At 35.0% G+C, this 20,625-nt stretch overlaps 1 protein-coding gene and 1 long non-coding RNA gene across 7 annotated transcripts in view; one reads left to right on the top strand and one right to left on the bottom strand.

The window, feature by feature from the left end:
* Positions 1–20,625, bottom strand: part of JAKMIP2 (janus kinase and microtubule interacting protein 2) — a 215,034-nt gene that overhangs the window by 159,982 nt on the left and 34,427 nt on the right. The gene's annotated exons all lie outside the window — the stretch shown is intronic.
* LOC116421678 lies at positions 536–10,919 on the top strand. Its single transcript, XR_004232167.1, has 3 exons — positions 536–631; positions 1,411–1,527; positions 10,673–10,919. It is a non-coding gene; the product is annotated as an uncharacterized LOC116421678 (long non-coding RNA).

Raw genomic sequence — 20,625 nt, 5'->3', positions numbered from 1 at the left:
ACAAATGGGACAAAACAATGCCTCCAAAAGTCTGTTTAAAAAAAAAAAAAAAGGATACAAATTTAGAGAGCACATGTAGAAAAGGGGAAGCTCCCAGCTTCTGAGATACTCAAAGAGATTCCCTTAGGCAGAATATAGTTTTTTTTAAGTATCTACATGCAGTATGTCATTGACTTTTAATACAATCATAGCTGTCATTGACTCAGGGATATTGATGGAACACCATGGAAAGATGGAGAGAAAAAGATCCTTCTTAAATACTTTCTTGTGAGATTCCATATCTAAGAACATCTGCCTCTCTAGGCCTGCCTGATTGGCTTGGCCTAATTTGAAGAAACCATATCTCAAATGTCTGGCACATAATGCTCTGTTCTATTAACCAGCTCTGACCACAATGATCCTTAATTAAGGATTTGATCAATATTCTTTCTCTGCCTTGACTGGCATCTCCCAAAGAGGGATGCCCAGTTGTAAAATTATCAGGACACTGGAGAATTTATAACAGAGAAAGGAAATTTTTTCCATGTCTTATTTTTAGTAAAAGATGGTGTGAAGAAGGATTTCAAGAGTACCAACTAACCTTTGACCCATGACAAAGAACCTCAGCACAGGGCATGAGAACAGATCAAAGGTAAGAATGTTGAAAAGCTTTAACTAGTATTTGGCACTCTATGTATATATGGGATTTGACATTATTTAAGACACTTTAATCTGTTGGGATTATTTTAGGAGGAAAATAACATCATTTTATTTAAGAAAATTAAATATCTTTATGTTTCTTTTTGTAGAAACAGATTTTTGATGTAATGAAAAATCAACTTCCTTTGTCTAAACTCACTTTGGATAATTCAACTTGATCCAATAACACTGACTAAATAAGTATTTTGTATAAGGACCATGCTAGTTCCTCAAGGCAAATTATCTTAAGATGGTAGGCCTAGAGCTGAAAGAAACCTCAAAGATCATCTAATGCAATGCCTTCATTTTGCAAATAAGGAAGTTGAGGCCCAAGGAAGGTTATATGGCTTGCAGGAGAACACACATGTACAAAAGATCAAAGGCATAATTGGAACCCTTGTTCTCTAATGCCGTAGTTAGTACTCTTGCCACTGCACCATGTTGCTTCTAAGTGATCTTCCTAAATTAACTCTCTTCTTCCCCCCATCTACCTTTTGCACAGCTGCCAAATTAAAATCCCTAAAGTACATGTCTGATCATGTTACTACCTCACTCAAAAAGCTTCATTAACTTCCAATTGCCTCTACAACAAAAGAAAAATTCCTTTATTTGGCAATGAAAACTCTTCCTTCCTATTTTAATTCCAACCTGTCTTTCCAGACTTATTTCACTTTACTCATCTTGACACAGTTTGAATTTCAGTCAAACTAACCTATTCATTGTTCTCTATAGGCAGCAGCAGTCCATCTCCTGCTTCCATGTCTCCTTCTGGAATGTTCTCTCTCCTCAGTGCTATCTCTTGGAATGTCTAGCTCACTTCAAGGCTCAGTTCAATCAGTGCCTTCTAAGGTATTTCTCAATTCTCTCCAGTTGTTAGTTCCTTGCCCCATATTGCAAACTACGTTGTATTTATTTTATTTGTATTTTTATTGACATATATGTGAATGGTATTCTCTTCCCCCCGCCCCCCCAGAATGTAAGCTCTTTGAGGGCAAAGACAGTTTCATTTTAGTTATCATCTTTCCAGCAGTCAGCATGTGCTGATAAAGGATATAGTATATCCTTGAGAAATTCTGCTGGATTAGATGGACAGCTCTTCATGTGTAATATAATGGCACCAATATTTCAGAGAGAAGGCCCCTTTTTCAGGGAAGCTGGTTACAGTGAAGCAGAGCTCTATATAAGTTCAATAAGCAGTTCATTCTAATTTGAACACTGAGACAATTCAGGTAAGTGATTCTTCTGCCTTTTTTAAAATGAATATTAGCTCCCCAGCAGACTCGGGTTTTTGCGGCAGTAAATTGTAGAACAGTTCAATTACTTAGTACTGCCTTTGAAGGTTAAGGAGTCAGGTGAGTACTTGGACATTAATTCATCCTTTAATTGACATACTACATAGGTATGGGAATGATTTATTCAGTCATTTTAAGGATCTAAGTGCAAATTCAGACATCAAATTCATTATTACTGTTACTGGAGTTTAACAAGGACTTCTTATTTATGCAAAAGCTTTCAAATTCATTTAGAGAAGGAGAGAAAGAAGAGGGGCCATACAGAGACAGAGACAAACATGTAGAAATAGAATGAGATTTATGATGTAAAATTTTGCAGATATTTCAAAGTAGGGAATTCTTCCTTCCTTGATATATAATTAAACCCTCAAGGGGCACTCAATTGACTGGTGAAAACAAAAACATTTTCTATTTCAGGAGCATATAGAGAAGCAGCGTTATAGTTGAAACCTTTGATTTAGATAGAAGACATGGTTTGAATTGTTTCACCATGGGAAAAAAATCCTTTACTGAACTAGGTCTCAGTTTTTCACATGAAAATTAATCATAGTTGACTCATATATTTTTGACGATCTAAGAAGAAAAAATATGTAAACTCTGAGGAATAATGAGACTAATGGATAGAGAACAGGCCCCCAAATCAGAAGACCCAAATTCAATGCCTGTTTCTGACATATAATAAAATGGCTGTGTGACTCAGGACAAGTCACTTAACTTTTCAAGTCTGCTTTAAGTTTCAAACAGTTGCCAGCCTATCTTAGTAGAAAGAATTTCCTCCTCGTGTGCTGTCTACACTGATGGAATTATAGGTCAGAACAACAACAAAAAAGAAAGATAATAATTAAAGAAACAGAAAAATTAGCAAATATATATGTGTGTATGTATGTGTGTATATATATATATATATACACATATCACACACACACACACACACACACACACACACACATACACACACACACACACACACACCTGCTCTGATATAGGAGAAAGAATATGTATTTGGAATCCAAAAACAAGAAAATTGGAATCCTGACTCTGCCCCTCACTAATTCTCTGTATGATCCTGGGAAATAACTTCTCTGAGATTCAGGTTCATTGAGATAAACTGAATTATCATTTTCAATCCCTTTCCCCTCTAAATCATGTGATTATCATATCACATAATCATGGATTTAGATGTTGGAAAGAACCTCAGAGGTCATCTGGTCCAAACCCTTTATTTTACAGATGAGGAAACTAAGACTCAGAGATAAAATGACTTGGTCATAACATAAGGTCACATAAGCAGCAAATCTGGAATTTCAACTGAGAATTTGTATTCAGGAATACAAATTCAGTGCTCTTTCCATTTTGCCATACTGTCTATCAAAACAGCTAATAATAAAATGAAACAAAATAAATAATTGCTTTTACATTTTTAATGAGATCTCAGATTTTATCTTGACTGACCCTTTAGAAATATAAATCAAGAATAATACAAAAAAAATTTTTTTGAATTGAGCACAGTGTTCTCATAGGCTGAGGAAAAACAGAGAAGAAACACAGACTAATAAGCAGCTCTGGGATTTTTAATTGCTCTGAATTCAGGTGGTGCTCATACATTTTGAGATTTGAGACTCTTAAAGGTTGGAGATGTTTCTCCTGAGTCCCAATTATTTTCTCACTCCCAAACTCTTACAGGCACTTAATGCTAGTATAAATTCATAATTTTAAGGTATATATTTTACTAAGAATATAATTAATGACAGATATTCAGTGACTTTTTGCTTTGGCTATATTGACACAAACAATATACATGATTCAGTCATAGCCAATGCTAGATTCTATCCAAGAAATGTATTCTTTCTCTAATTATAATCATATTGTCATTAAAGGTAGGATCTTTCTTGAATAACTTAGATACTCAGTTTACCTATTGATATCTATGCTGATGCTCAATGTTAAGGAAATAGTTTCATATGGCATCTTCTTAAAGTCAAGAGGTTGTATAGAAATGGGTCTTATGCAGAAATTCAACTGTGGAAATTCATGGTTAAAGGTCAGAGAGGCAACAGATTCAATATATTGAACATTACTGGAAAATTCTCTTTCCAGCTCCTTGGCATAATTATTTCCACACTTAAAGGATCCATCATTGCATTGTAAGGAATGCCTTCTCCAACTATGAAGTGTATAGTCCCTCCAAACTTCAGTGAATGAACTACATGAATTTCCATGGCTATAAAATAAATCACTCCTCTGTTGATAAGTCTTTCCAAGCTTATTTACTAGCTGAATGACCCTAGGGAAGTCATTTAATCTCAGTCGGCCTCAGTTGTTTCATTTGTAAAGTGGTCCGTCCTAGATTTATTGATTGATTGATTGGAAAATTTTAATAGGTGAAAGAGGAGATTCTTTGCCTCAATTTCTCCCTAGCCTTAATCACAGAATGGATGAGGCTTCCATTAAACTGAGACCTGTTGAGAACTTTAGTTTAAACAGGTCAAGATCTCTTGTAGTCCTAATCTATATCTGACCACGAGACCCAGATGGTCAGTGGAAAGCTCCTGGAGGGGAAAGAGGTAGATAATCTTGCACATCTTTTCTTCACTGAAATTCACTTACATTTCATGGCATCATCTCCCTGATAGCATGGTCCTCTTTGAGAACAAAGGACAAACAACAGTTTAAGCAAAAGAACCATGTAATCTGTTGCCAGGCTCATACTTCCTTGTGGAACCTTAGAACTGGAAGAGAGCTTAGAGACCACCTGCATCAAACCGAACAGAAACAAAATCTCCTCAGCAACTTTGCCTGGTAAATGGTCAGGCAGTCTTTGCTTGCAGATCTTCAATGTGGGGGAAGTCCATGGGCTTTCTTGGTGTTTGTTCCACTTTGAAACAGTTCAAATTATAAGGAAATTTGTTTTCCTCCTCATGGTAATCTTAAATTTGCCTCTCTGTAACGTCAGTTTATTGCTCTTACTTTTCTGGCCTCTGAGATCCAGCAGACCTTGTCAATTCCTTCTTCCATTTTATGATGATTATTGTCCACGTTTCAGTTTTCTCAGCTCCAAGTTGAAAAATCCCTAATCCCTTCTGCTGATTTTGAAATGGCAACAATTCTAGGCCCCTCATCATCCTTTCCACTTTAAAAGTGCTGGTAAATAGTTATTATTTGCATCTCTATTCCTACATACACTTTTAAACTTAATCTGGCTCAAGAACATTTTCTTCATCACTTACTTAAGTTTAGACAATTAACGAAACAGTAAAGTAAGCCATACTTTGTAGTACAGAAGTAACAAACTTCTGGGAACCAAATTAAAATATAATTGGGAAATGTTCAACAAAATAAATAAAAATACAAAAGAATATTAATAATGTTAATTTGTAATTTTATAAGTCAATATATGCCCACCCCAGAGATCTGATTCTATTGGATTATGAACACTGCTCTTGTATTTGCTGATTTATGAATCTGTACACTAAAAATTTAACAATTACTTCTCCTACATTGATATGAACTGGCTTTCTAGCCTTAATCCTTTCTAAAAGGAAACTTCTAGAATGGAACATAATATTACAGTTCTGATATGAAAAAGAAAGATCTGGTACAGTGGAACTATTACTTCTCTAATATTCGATACAATGTCTTTCTTAATGCAATCTAAGTTTATGTGAACCTTTTTAGCTCACATGTTACTCTGCTGAGTTTATAGTACACTTAAATTCCCAAACCTTTTTCTGACAAAGTGAATTTCCAAATGGGTAAAAATTACCAGAATTTGTGCTCCACGGGCATTGCCAGAATCATCTCCACACCACTATGAGTCATCAAAGGAGGAATTTAAAGAAGGTATGGGATAATTAAGAATGTATAAATCTTAAATTCATTATATCATCGCTCATCTTTCTACTTTGCTTTGGGCTGTGGAGACAGAACCTTTATACAATACACACAGAAAATATATACAGCAATACAAACAGCAAAAGCTGGCTATTTAAGCCTCACATGAATGATAGGCATGTATTGCTTTTAAAGAGATGAGATTGGAACAGTTGGATGGCACAGTGTTTAGGGCACTGGCCCTAAAATCAGGAGGACCTGAGTTTAAAGCCAACCTCAGTCATATAACACTTACTAGCTATGTGACACCCCCCCCCCCGCCAATTGCCTTACCAAAAAATAATAGAGAAATGAGAGAAAAAAATATTCAGAATTTTAAAGCCAATAACAAAAAGGATAAGGATTTGCTTTTCAAACAAATTTCTGCATTTTGCCAGAGTATTCCTCCCAGACATCCTCTAAAGACCATCCTCCTCACAGAAACACTTAAAATGATTCTCCTAAAAAGAATCTACACCCTCCCCCCCAATATTTGCTTTACAAATAATCTGTCAAAAACATACTCTATTGGACATTCCCTTATTGGACACTCTCTGACCCTAGCAAGTCACTTAATCTGTTTGCCTCAACTACCTCATCTGAAAATGAGACTAATAACCTCATCTTCTTCCAAAGGGTTGTTGGGAAGATTTCATGAGATACTTATAAAGTGTTTAAAAGAATGTCTGACATGTTATAGGAACTTAATAAACACTTGTTTCTTTTCTAATCTCCTCATTTTACACGTAAGAAAACTGGTAAATGACTTGCCCAGAGTCACAAAGCTAGTAAATTTTTAAGGCATGATTTTATCCTACATTTTCCTGATGCCAAGTCTGCACTATATCCATTATACATACTGCCACTTTAATTGATTTTGTGGCATTCATAGACAGATAATGACTATCAAAAATAAAAACAGATATTCAATGACAAAGAAGGATCTTTCATCTTGGCTTTTCACAGACTTGGGATTCTCAGTTTGATCAACAGAGATAATATCAACCAATACTGTCATCTTTTAAAAAATGAGGAAATTAGGGCTCAGAGTTTGTCTTACCTGATGTTATTCAATAAGAAGCAAAGTTAGAATTCAAACTCAGTTCCCAAACCTATTATTTTTTCCATCATAATGTTTTTCTCTGGGCTCATTGTTTAGAGGAGCAATAGCATTTTAAAGTACTAAGACAGTAAACAAAATTTTTTCCTTTAGGAATACCCAAAGTAGGGCTCTGACTTCAGGAAGAGCTTAGCTCCTTGCATTGTGCTTGAAGAATTTGTTACCCTAGTAGAATCCCTGAATTTAGAATCAACAGCATTATAGGTCAATACTATATTTACAGTAGGTAAGCAGAAATGCTGAGCAGGCTCCATTTGTTTCACTAATTCATCTAAACATTAACAACCAGGGAAACCGCAGTGTTCCTGACAGTCAAATGGAAAGTGCCAAGTGGAAATGAGATTTCATTTAAAAACAAAACACCAGCAAAATGACAGCTTTCAAAACCAACAACCCCAGTTGTCTAGTAAGCAGGAAATAAAGAATATTTTATGGCACACATTCTTTTGATTTTGTAACAGTTGTACCATTCCTCCCATTCCCCCCCCCCCCAAGTGATATAACTTTAACATATCAAAGCATAATACAATGGCAAGGAATTCAGAAGACCAGAGTTCAAATTCTGCCTCTGGAATTTAATGCCTGTGTGACTTTGGCCAAGTCAATTCACATCTGTGGAGAAGATAGCTCCTTTAATTTAGGGATTGTTGTTTTTTGGTTTTTTTTTAATCTTTTTCATATGCATAGCAATTAACACAATAGTAAGCTTTTAATAAACTGTTTTTTACTTTCTCTGTGGAAGTCAATCTTCTCATCTGTAAATTTGAAAAGGTTGGATTAGATCAAACTTCTTAAACTGTGTGGACCATGATCCCACATGAGGTCACATAATTGAATGTGGGGGTTGTGAAAATTTTTGCAACAGTAAAAGATATCAAATATTCTGCCAAGATTTAGTTTTTTAATGTAAAAATAAATAAGCACGTCTATATTATTAGTATGTAAATTTGATTTCATCTTTAATAAATGGTGAAATTAGATGTATACCAAAGAACTGTTTTAAAGTAAATTTCTTTATGACTTATTATTTGTATTTGATATGTATATATATATATGTTTTTATATACCTATATATTCAGAATAAAAAATTTCTCAGGCAAAAACAGGTCATGAGTTGAAAAGTTTAAAAAGCCCTAGTATAGATCACTCCTAATTCTATATCCAGATCTCAGTTTAGAACCCCTGAGAAAGAACTCCAATTTCATTGCTGAGGGAAGTCCTCCTTCCACCCAGGAAGATGGCAATCACTCTGCATTCTAGTGAATGGACATTATTTTGCAGTGCTTCCCTCCAAAAATACCATCACATAATAACGAATACTTTGGTGAGAACCTTTTCATACTCTTTTAGGTTGGCATTCCATAGCAGATGCACAGATTATCCCCATGTACAATTCAAAATTCTGCTATAGAGGATTTTCCAAAGCTTGTTTTGAGCTGCCACAACGAATAAGAACCTAGACTCTAGGGTAGCCTCCATGCCATAATGAGGGAATGGAAGAGAACTTTAGTGAAAGCGATTGATGTTTGCTTCAATGGCTCATTAATCTCTGGGAGGATATTCCCATAGATGTCCACTTAAACTTTAAGGAAATTAAAATTTTCCTATTTAAGAAATTTAAAGGAAATTGAGAACATTCTTTGAGGACACAGGAGATGTCATATTGTGTGTGTCTACATCTTAATCTTATTCTCTATTATTAACAAGCTAAATGATATTAGGTAAGTAAATGTCTTTACTTTTGTGGGCCTCGCTAGTTTTGTTGTTCAGTCATTTTTCAATTTTATCTGATTCTTCATGACCCCATTTTGGGTTTCCTTGGAGAAGATACTAGAGTGGCTTACCATTTCCTTCTCCAGATTATTTCATGGATGAGGAAACTGAGGCAAACAGGTATTAGTGACTTGTCTAGGATCAGACAACTAGTAAGTGTCTGAGGCTAGATTAGAATTTGTAAAGTGATTTCAAGTTCAGTACTCTATCTAATGCACTAATTTTTCCAACCTTATCTGTAAAATGGAAAAGAAGGGTTTGTCTTAGAGATAGAAGGTTGTACTAAACATCATTTGAGATCCCTTCCAATGTCATGGTTCTAATTCTGAGATTCTAAGTATCAAATAAATACACTTTTGATGCTTTACAGAACAGAGCTTTCAGGGAGTGACACTTAGGGGGACCTGTTTATACAAACTTGTCTCAGATTTCTCTTCATTCTAAACCATTATTTACTCACCTATCAAACTGATCTCTTGCTAAAATGAAGATCTGACTTTATCATGCTGTACTTCTCCCCCACCATTCAACAAACTTCAATGATTATTTCCTCGAAGATCAGGAATAAATTTCTTTGTTTGACTTAAAATCCTTCATAGCCTGGCTCCCTTCTATCTTTCCAGTTCAGTTTTCTAATAACCTTACTCCCTCTTTAAGTGCTAATCTCTGACTTGTTACACTGGCCAGTTGGCTGTTCCTCTAATATCAGATTCCATTTTCCAACTGTGAATATGTTCACTATATGTCCCTTGTGCCTGGAATGTTCTTTTTCCTTATCTCTGCCTCCTGATTTCTTCCAAAACTCACTGTTATGCAAGTTTTTCCCAGATCTCCTTAATTTTAATTCCTTCTCTCTGAGATTACAACAAATGTATACAGCAAATGGGATACATTTAGATATATATATCATGTGGATATAGTTGCTACATCTTGTCATTTTTCATTAAACCACAAACTCCTTGAGAGTAAAGACTTTTGTTTTGTTTTCTTTAGTTTTCTTTTTTGTATCCATAATACTTAGCACAGTGCCTTGACACTTAATAACAACTTAACAAATTCCAGTTGACTGACCTTCTCTTATAAAATTACTTGTAGAATAGGGTGGGAAAGGACGGAAGCAGAGGCATCTATTACTGTATCTTCCTTTCTTTGGTTTTAATAATTTAATGAGTGATCATCTTATCCACCTGAATATGCCTCCCCAAACCTTACTCAATCCATTCTCTTTCTTTTACTGCAATAATTCTCTATCTTTCTATAAATTCTTTGTGTGAGATCTACCACTCTTGATATATTCAGTTCTTTTTCCTGGCTCTTTAAATATGTCTCTTTCCCCCTCAGAAAAAAATAGCATAGTCCTCAAACTACTTAGCAATACTAGTCAAATTTCCTTGAGGCTGGTGCAACCTTATACTTCTGTTTCTCCATGTATGTTTCAAGCCAACATACACAGGTTTATGTGAAATCCACAAAAAGACTTCTGTTGTTTTCAAGCCAAAAGGCTCTCATTTGATTCTCTTTAAGATCCCCTGTTAGATGGCCCAATGAGCACTCATTCAATTGCATCTGGAAAATTGAAAGTATTAGTCAATTAATTGGTAAAGTTTTTCTAAAGGGTGGATGCTGATGTTTCAGAAATAGTCACTGGAAGACATATTCCTTTATCAGAATCAGAAGAGATCAATGGTTTACATCTTGAGGTGACATTAAAGATCATGAAGTTGAAGCCTCTCCTTCATTTTACAGATGAGGAAACTAAGTAAGCAGTTAAAGATTTAACCAAGATTATAAGACATTAAAAAGTGGCAGAATTAGCATTTGAATCAGTATTCCAGTTCTGAATTTGAATTAGCATTTGAATCAGTATTCTAGTTTTTGTGCTGTGGCTCTAGGTATGTTATTATTAAAATGTCTCATTATTATTTTTTTTTTTTTGCAGAGAAAAAGACAAATGGAATCAGAATGAAAAGAGCCAATTGGCTTGATTCCCAGGGGCAGCCAGAAGCTTTTATAACACAGGACCTATAATGCCAAGTTTAATATTCTCCCATAATTCTCTGAACTGAAAAATATTGGGGAAACATAGAGATAGGAAGAGGACTGGAGACACTGAGATCTCTTGAGGGAAAGAGAGACAGATAGATAGAAAGACAACTGGAGACAATGGTAGGGAAATGAAAAGACAAATAATTTCTTTTTTATATCATAATAGCTTTTTATTCTTCAAAATACATGCAAAGATAATTTTCAACATTCACCATTGCAAAATCTTGTGTTCCAAAATTTTTCCCTTCCTCTTTCCTACTCTCCTCCCCTAGACAGCAAGTGATCCAATATAGGCTAAATATGTGCAGTTCTTCTAAACATAATTCCACATTTATCATGCTGCACAAGAAAAATCAGATCAAAAGGAAGAAAATGAAAAAGAAAAAAAAAACAAGTAAGCAAACAACAGCTAAAATATGAAAATACTATGCTGTGATCCACATTCTGACCTGATAGATCTCTCTCTGGTTGCAGAAGGCTCTCTCCATCACAAGTCTATTGGAATTGGCCTGAATCATTTCATTGTTGAAAAGAGCCAAGTTCCTCATAGTTGATCATCACATAAAGCCAAATCATCTCTTGATCATCATGGATATATTTGGGTTCTTAGATAGTCACTGATAAACATTTTTTAAAAGGTGTAAATTAATAACTTTTTGGGGGTGCTTACTATGTATATAATGCTACAAAATGGTCTGAAATAACTCACATTTCTTTTGTGCTTTAAGATACAATATAGAGCCAGTTTACTAATTACCATTCTACAGGGTAAGTAACAAGGGAAGAAGGAATAAATAAAAATATAGGATGATTTTACAGATAAGGTAACTAAGTCTAGTCAGGCTGACTAATTTGCCCAAGATCATATAAATGATATCAGAGGTGAAATCTAAATCAAGAGCCTCTGGTATAAGAGCCAGTGCTTTTTCTATTCTATCATAGTAACCCTTATGATGATTCTAGTTCTATTCGCTTGCTAACTTGTGAATTTGGGTCAATTACAACTCTTGTGGGTCAGTTTCCTGATCTGTGCTTGCTGGATTAGATATCTTGAAGGTCTCTTCATAAAACATTATTGCCAAAACAGGCACTACCATAATATATTTGGAGTATGTATGGGTGGGAGGAATAGAAGAACTGTATTTTTTTCCATTTTATCTAAAAGAAAGAAGCATGCTTTTACTGCTTCTCTCAAAAGCATGGCCTTAGCAGCAAAGGTATGGGGGATTTCCTTGCCTGTTGCATAGAAGCTGTTCAATTCTAAGAGTAGCCCTACATTATTCTCCTAAGAAAAAACCTACTTATTTTACTCATGGATATGAAAAAAATGAGAAATAAGAAAAAACAGTAGTATGTAAAGGGGAACATAGAGCTCATCTGCCAAGAGAACCATCAAATATTTTTGTCAATTACTTTTCCTAAGCATATATTCATGAGAAAATGTTCTTCAAATATATCATTTAATGAAAATTTCATAGTATAGATGGATTAGGACATTTTGAAGGTCTATACTCAAAGATCAACTCTACTACTTATTAGTTGTGCAAACCTGGGCAAAATACTTCTGTTAAATAAAGGACTGGATTAGATTCTAAAGTACTTTCCATTTCCGGACACTCCAAGATTCTCACTCATTTAGAATTTAAGTCCCTTTCTTTAGCAAAGACTCAGTTTAGGAACCATATCTTTCATGAAGCCTTCCTTGATCCCTCTTTCATTCTGTTAAAGTCCTTTCCCTCCTTAAATTACCTTGTATTTACTTGTTTATGTATGTGCAAGTGCTTGACATCATCCTAATAGAATCTAAAACTACTTAGGATCAGGAATTTTTTTGGCCTTTGTATTCCTAATGCCTAGCATACTTCTCAATAAATGCTTTTGAATTGTTGAATTAAATTGAAATGATCCACATTCCCAGTTTCATCAGCTCTGGAAACAAGAGTATCATTATTATTATCATCATCATCATACTTCGAACCAGTCTGGGTAGATATATAGGCAGAGTAGCAGCTACCTGTAGGTATGACTCAAGTTGTGTTCCCTCACTTCTATTGCTCAAGCTATTCATAATTATTTAAACTAAATACTACATCCATTAAGGTTTATTATGCTGTATATTTCACAAAAAGGTATTTCTCCATAATTATTTATAAAAGCTAATGACTGAGCCCAGGCCTTTCTATTCTTGGAACAACCCAGCTATTTTCCATAGCTTGAACATCTGTCCCATAGAATGTCAGAATTGAAAGACAACATGACATAATGGATAGAGAGTCAGCCTGGGAGCTTGGAAGACCTAGGGTCAAGTCCCTGCTCTGAGACAAAATGATGAATCAGTTCTCTCAACAATTCTCTAAGCTATACATTGCTTTGAAAAGCTTGCATTGGTAGAATTTATCATCTAAGAGTTCCCTGCATCAATGCCATCACAGGACCAATTCCTCTCCCCTAATACAATTTCCATTAGTTTCTAAAGTAAGAAACCAAAGCACAGAAAAATTAAATGATTGATCCCAAAAATCAGACTCAGGTCTTATGACTTTAAATTCAACTGTTCTTTCCAGTATTCAGAACAGATCCTAAATCACATTGATTCTCTAATTGCCACAAGAATGAAAATTGTCACCACTTAAGTTATCTGAAAAGTAACTTAAGTAATTGAATAGACCCCCCCCCACACACACACACATAATATTAAACTGAGTTAAAATACTTTGTTACTTTTAGAATCTAATACAGTAGCTATCTGCCACATTTATAAAGCTCAGAAACAGAATTTATGGAGGAGAATTGTGCTTCGTTGAAGTGCCCTGACAGGCACCAATTCTCCAATGAATGTCTTAAATTTTTCTTTTTTGTACAGATACTTCCTTGTCAACCCATTTCTATATTGGTTTTGTCTCCCAGCCTAGTGTCACTAGAAAATTAATGAGTGTACTCAAGACGAATGGTGTAGAGAATAGAATGAAAATGTTAAATGAAATTATTTCTATAATTAGCATGATAGAATCCCACTCATTCTCCCCTCCATCTCTGGGAAAGGCTCTCTAATCATTGCTCTATCTTTCCAATAGACATATGATTCCAGCTGTATTTTGCTATTTAGATATGGACTGAAATAACATTCATTTCCTATAGCTCTCTAGATTTACAAAAACTTTTCTTCTTTAGCAAGAAACATACCTTGTAGACATAATGATTTTTGTTTTATCTTTGCTCATTGGACTATGATCTCCCAGAGGCAGGGACCCTGTTTCTGCCTTTTTTATATTTCTGGAGTTTGGAAGAAAGTACTGGGTACATAGGAAGTGCCTTATAAATTCTGCCTGATTAACTGCTAACAGTCATACAATGTAGGTTGTAATTAATATTATTATCCTATTGTGATACGGGAGTCACCTTCTAGTGGCTACTGGGGATCCACTCAGACCAGCAGAGTGGATCCTTTCATGTTGAGTGGATGATGATGGTGATAATACAAGGAAACTGAGGGGCAGGTGATGTTCTCTGACTGCTCCCTCCCCTGACTAAGAGGCAGTTGCGTTGTCTGTAGAAAACTGAGTAGAGTAAAATGACATGCCTATACTATTGCATAGCAAGTAATGGAGTCAAACAAACACAGAAAGTGTCTACGTAGAATCCAGATACCTACCTGCCAAAGATATTGTAAAATGGCTTCCTGCACGAGAGGTAGCAATTAGAACAATAACCAAAATAAAAATAACTGACCTTTACACACTGATATAAGGATAGCATTATTTTGTTTGATAGTCACAACACCCCTGTGAAATAGGTACCATGATTCTTAATAATCACATTTTACCCATGAAGAACTTGAAGTTCAGAGAGGTTAATTGATTTGCCCAACATATAACTACCACAGGTCAGAATTAGAATTACCCAAGTTTCCCCTGAGTCCAAGTTTATTGCTCTTTCCATTCCAATCAAATATCTATGTCACAGGCTAAGATTTTTTGGTTCTATTATATAATTTTTTTGATTCTTACTTAGAAAGGCTAGAAATGGAAGATATGAATGGGATGGAATGGAAACATTTATTAAGCACTTATTATAAGTAAAGCACTATATTAAGTGCTGGAGATATAAATAGAAAGCAAGATAGGCATTGCTCTCAAGGAGTTCTGATTATAATTAGGGAGGGATCTCACATAAAGGTGGGCTCATGTTTATGTTTAGTTCAAGACAGATGGAAAGCAAATCAATGTTTCATTATAAGTCAAATCTCTGAAAATAACAGTCATTCTATCCAAGCAAGGATTGTCTCAAGGGCAATTTATAGAAGTTAAGGAGAAAAGCTACAACATTGGGCATAGCTAGTACTGGTATGGGAGGTTCTAAACCCAGTGCAGCTTTGAGAAAGGCGTAAGAAAATGTTGTAGATAATTAGCAAAGCTAGGCTTTTTATTACTCAATTGGTATATGTTCTGATGATGACTTCCCATAAGCTACAGAATGGAAACTGTTTTATACATTTAGGAAATGAATAAAAGGTATTTCTGAGATTTCTGAGACCTTGGAAATGACTCGATACAAATCTCATTTGTTTTTGAAGGCAAAAGGAGATAAAGATGCTCTAGCATATTAAATTTGAGATTTTCAAGGGGATTGAGACCAGTTTTTCCTTTGGATGGTTAATGATTAAGTTAAAGAGCATTGAAGGAAGTCAAGTTGTTCTTAATTAATTGTACCTACAAGTCTTCAGAAGAAAGGCTTATATTCCTAGCAGAGGACTCAATCAATCAACAAACATTTATTAATCACTCCATATACTGGAGACATGAAGGCAAAAAAAAAAAATTTCTTGTTCTCAAGTAGTTTACATTCTATCAAGGGAACTATCATGTTCACAAATAATAATAATTATGTACATAATATGTTCAAAGTAAATCCAAGTTACTCTGAGGCAGTGGAGGAAGAGGCACTAGTCCTGAAAGGAAATGATTCATGTAGGAGATAGTGCCTTAGCTGGGATTTGAAGGAAATAAAATTATGGTCAAGACAGCTGAAAAGGGAATGCATTGCAATTATAGGGGATAGGTTTTTATAAGTCATAGACATAGGAAGTAGAATGTCAAGTTTGAGAATGATAAGTAAGGCTAAAATGTCTGGAGTGTAGAACGTAAGAAGAATAAACAGGTTGAAAGGGTAGCTTGGAACCAGGTTATAAAGGCCTTTAAATGCCAAAAAGAGGAGTGTGTATTTGATACCACAGATGATAGAGAATTTCTGTTGCTTTTTAAGTAGAAGAATAACACAATCAGACTTAATGTTTTATGTAATCATGTTGTGTGACATGAATTTGAGAGGAAAGAAATTTGAGATGAAGAAATATTTGTTTTTTTTTCATGGAATATTTTTTTTTCTTTGAATCCTCAGTACCTACGATAGTATCTGGTAAATTAACATGTTGACTAATTGAAGGAGGAGAACCAACTAAGAACTTTAGTACTGTAATGCTCAGTCCTTTAAGAAGGGAAAATATAAAAGTCTTCTTTGATAGGGTAGCCATTTTAGGTTACCTTCATGGAAAATTGCAGTGATCAATACCCTAAATAGCATAGGGCAACTTGAACTAGACCAACTCTGCTCCTTACCTTGTAGTATGACTATGGCACAGCCACACCTAAACTTCTTTGCCAGGACCCTACCTTCATAGTGACTTTATTTTGGGGGTCTTATACTTTTCCCAACCTCTTAAGGGAATTAGATCAGAATTTCTGCCTCGTCTCCTAGTTAGATTCTTCCTACAATTAGACAATGTTCTTTTCACCTCATCCTTCAGTGAATTTTTAAGTATAGCTAAGGCTAACTGTTTATACTATGAATATAAAAACCCTAATGGATCTTGGGGTTGTGCCTTTCAAAAACATAACTTAAGATACATATAGGACTTTTCTTTATCTTAAATCACTCAATATATAAACTCAATAGTGGAGTTAAATTGAAAAATGAAATCATGGATTCTCAGGGTTGAAATAAAGCTCAAGGAGGTCAGCGATGTGCTGTTTGTTGTTATTTCAATTATTAAGGATCAGGTTCATCAGTGACACAGATCACCATCCTTTCTATAACAGGGATTTGTAAAATATTTGTGACTGATTAGGTCAGCCATTCAAAAAGCATCTATTATGCTTTTATTATATGCCAGTCACTGTACTAAGTGGTAGGAATATAAAGGAAAGTAAAAAAAAATTCTTGAGTCATATATTCTAACAGGAAGACAATATACATCCCCCAAATTGTCCATACATATAAGATTAAATAATACAAATGGAAAGTAACTTCAAAAGAAAAGTGCTGGTGATGGGGATGGAAGGTGAAGAAAGGTCTCTTGAAGGAAGTGAAATTTGATCTGAATCCTGAAAGAAAGTAGGGAAACCAGAAGGCAGAGGTAAGGAAGGTGGGAAAAGAAGAGATATGAGGGACAGATAATGAAAAGGCATGGAATACAATGATGGAAAGTCATGTTTAAGCATCAGCAAGAAGATCAATGTTACTGAATAAATTCAGCAACTTTACTCCTTTGCCAGACCAGCCTGTTAATGAACTAAAAAAAAAGAAACCAGAATGAACAAAAGTTAATTGGACAAAAACTGTTGGAAAGTAGGGAGGAAATCAGGAAAAGCCATCTAAACTGAACTTTGAAGGAAACTAAAAATTCTGAAAAGTAGAAGTGGATCTTTCAGATCTATGTCTATGATGCTGTGGTACTCTGTTCCTTCTCCTGAATGGACACAATTCCTTTAGGGCAGATAAAGTTTCAAAGAGGGGAATAAAGAATAAGAAGACTAGAAAGGTCAAAAAGGTCTAGATTATGAAGAGATTAAAAAAAAAAGAAAGCAAGATTTTGTATTCGAAGCTGGAAGAAATAGGAAGGCGAGAATTTATTTAGTCAGAGAGTGACAAGGTCAGGCCTGCACTTTACAAATATCACATTGGCAACTGAATAGAGAATGGGCCTAGAATTGGAAAATACTTGAGGTATATAAATCAAACAGAAGACTATTGCAATAGTCTAGGCAAAGATGAAGGTCTGAGTCAAGTGGTGGTTGAGTGAGTGGAGAGAAGGGAACACATAGAAGAGAAGTTATAAAGGTAGAAATGACAAAAACTCACCAAAAGATTGGATATGTAGAATAAATATGAGAAAGGTGGTGAGGGGTATGGTCCTCACCTTAAGTGGTGAGGGGAATGTCTATGGTCAAACAGCCAATATGTTTCAGAGTGAGCTCTTAAAACTAATTCTATCTACATGAAGTTCCTTTTCTAAAATGGTAATATGTTTTGCAAGTTTTTTATTTGTTATTACAAAATGCTTCAAATGCATCACCTTATTTGATTTTCAGAACCTTATAAGATTGACATTAATTATCAGTTCCATTTTAGAAAGGAGCAAATTAAATCCTAGAGTGGTCAAGAAATTTGCCTAAAATTATATGACCATTAAGCAACAGAACTAGAATTTGACCCAGTGCCTCTAGGGTCCAAGTCTGGAAGTCTTTTACACCAGATCTCTGAGATAAACAATTTTCAAAATATATACTCAGCAGCAGCACTCATACCTCTTTTCCTTTCTTGGAACCTTATGGCCATTTTGACCATCTGACTGGAGTCCAGAGTAAAACCTCAAACCCTATTGTCTGGGAAGTCTGATGAATTTTTGTGATCCTTTCAATGTAATCAATGATAAAAACTCAAATTACTATTCCAATGACTGCCATTACAGTCATCAAGAGTTCTATTCCTTCCTTTCAGATAATGAAATGCTTTAAGAAAAATTAAATTTTCCTTGATGGATTTGATGCTTGGAAGCTGTGTAAAATAAGGATGGTTCCATTGCACATTAATTTTGTAAAGATGAAACATTAGTCACATCTTCCAGGAAGCCTATCTTGATTCCCTCCCCCTCCCTACCTTCAATGCTAGTACCCTCCTTGCAATGAGTTTTTTGGTGGTAATTGTTCAGTTTTATTCAACTGTCCATGACTCCATTTGGGATTTTCTTGGCAAAGACACTGGAGTAGTTTTTCATTTCCTTCTCCAGCTCATTTTACAGATAAGGAAACTGAGGCAAATAAGATTACATGATTTTTCAGGGTCACAGCTAGTAAATATCTGAGGCCAGATTTGAACTCATCAAGATGAGTTTTCCTAACTCCAAGCACCAGTGCTCTATTCTCTGCATCTAGATTCCGCCCTCCCCAACAAGATAATACATTATATATTTATTTTTCTCCCCAATAAAATACAAATTCTTTGAGCAAACTATTTGGTTTGATTGTTATATCTTCATTATCTAGCAAGGTGACTACAAAGTAGACACTTAATATTTTTGAATACTTGGATGAATTAGGATAAGGCTTGTAAAAAATATTACTGAGATTGAATGTGATTTTAAAAGTTCAACTACAAAGTCAAAAATAGACAATGATTACATATATACAGAACTTCACAATTATATTTAAATATAGAAGGCACATTTTTCTCAGTAGCAAAGTATTTTCCTGCTGGTTAGTCAAGTGTCTGACAATACATTAACTCTTTCAGACCAATTGGTCAAATTTAAGTGAATGTCTTACACTGTGCCAGGTCACCTACTATTTTATAGATATAGAATCCTTAGTGAGAGCAGGAATCAACATCCATTGTGAAGGCCGAGTTAGCACCCTGGATGCCTTAGAATCAGCCGGAGTCAGGATAAGCAAAAGATGAGTTAGGATAAGCAAAAGTCCTTGGTCTTTACTCTTGGTCTTAGGGGTATAATTGAAAGGAATGGACACAGCAGTCTCCACACCTTCTTTCTCTTCTTCTCCCCCCAAAAAGTAACTCTGACTTGTCTTGCTCCACCCTCTAATCTCTCCTACAATTCTCTGTATACACCAACAGATCGAGCCAGCACAGAATAGTGGGGTGAGCCATTTTCCAAGAATATGCTAATAGAGTATTGTCCAACAAGTAATTAGCCTTAAGTGCTCGGTTGTCCAAGTGCATCTGCTCAGAGTTTCAGCCCTTTACAATCCATATTTATAATTTTTATAAAATATTATCCTATATTTAAAAATACTGCTGAGGTCACATAGTGACATATTAGTGATCCTAGTTTCTTTTTGAAACCTATGCCAATCGAGTCTAATATCTGGCAGGATCTGTTAGACTAAGGAATGGCCTGGTGATGAACTGTGTACTTGGAATTCAAAGACCACTTTAGCTTAATTCCAAAAAGCTCATTATCAAAACAGCCAGCCTCTAGGTAGCAAATTATTTGACCACAGCAATTCATTAAAACCCATCTATCAAAGTGGGGTGGTGTTATTATCTGCATTTCTAAAGGGAATATCCACCAATAATAAAATTACAAATTACAGATGCACCTAATTATGAACATTTTTACCTCATTATATCATTTATTTTTTTTTGTTTGAGTTACTGAAAAGAGAGGCATTATATACTCTATTTTATAAATCAATCAATCAATAAATATTTGTTAAGGACAAGTGCTAAGTGAGGACCTAAGTGAGATACAAAGACTACAATTTAATAGGCCCTACTCTCAGGAAGCTTACATTTTATGCCTTCTATTATGGGAAACTGCACACACACACACATACACACATACACACACACACACACACACACAGACAAGTAAATGGAAAATATATATTAAATAAATAAGGAACTTAATTACTGAATATCCCTAATCAAAGGAGAGAATAGTGGAAGATTCAAAGGGGAGTAAAAGGGAGAATAAAAGTTGCCTCATCTATTAACTATGAAAACATTCAATTCACTAAGGATGTTTTTGCTACGAAAGAGCCAGATTATACA

This window comes from Sarcophilus harrisii, chromosome 2, assembly GCF_902635505.1.
Source record: "Sarcophilus harrisii chromosome 2, mSarHar1.11, whole genome shotgun sequence".
Lineage (NCBI taxonomy): Eukaryota > Metazoa > Chordata > Mammalia > Dasyuromorphia > Dasyuridae > Sarcophilus > Sarcophilus harrisii.
This window is presented reverse-complemented; position numbering and strand designations above follow the sequence as displayed.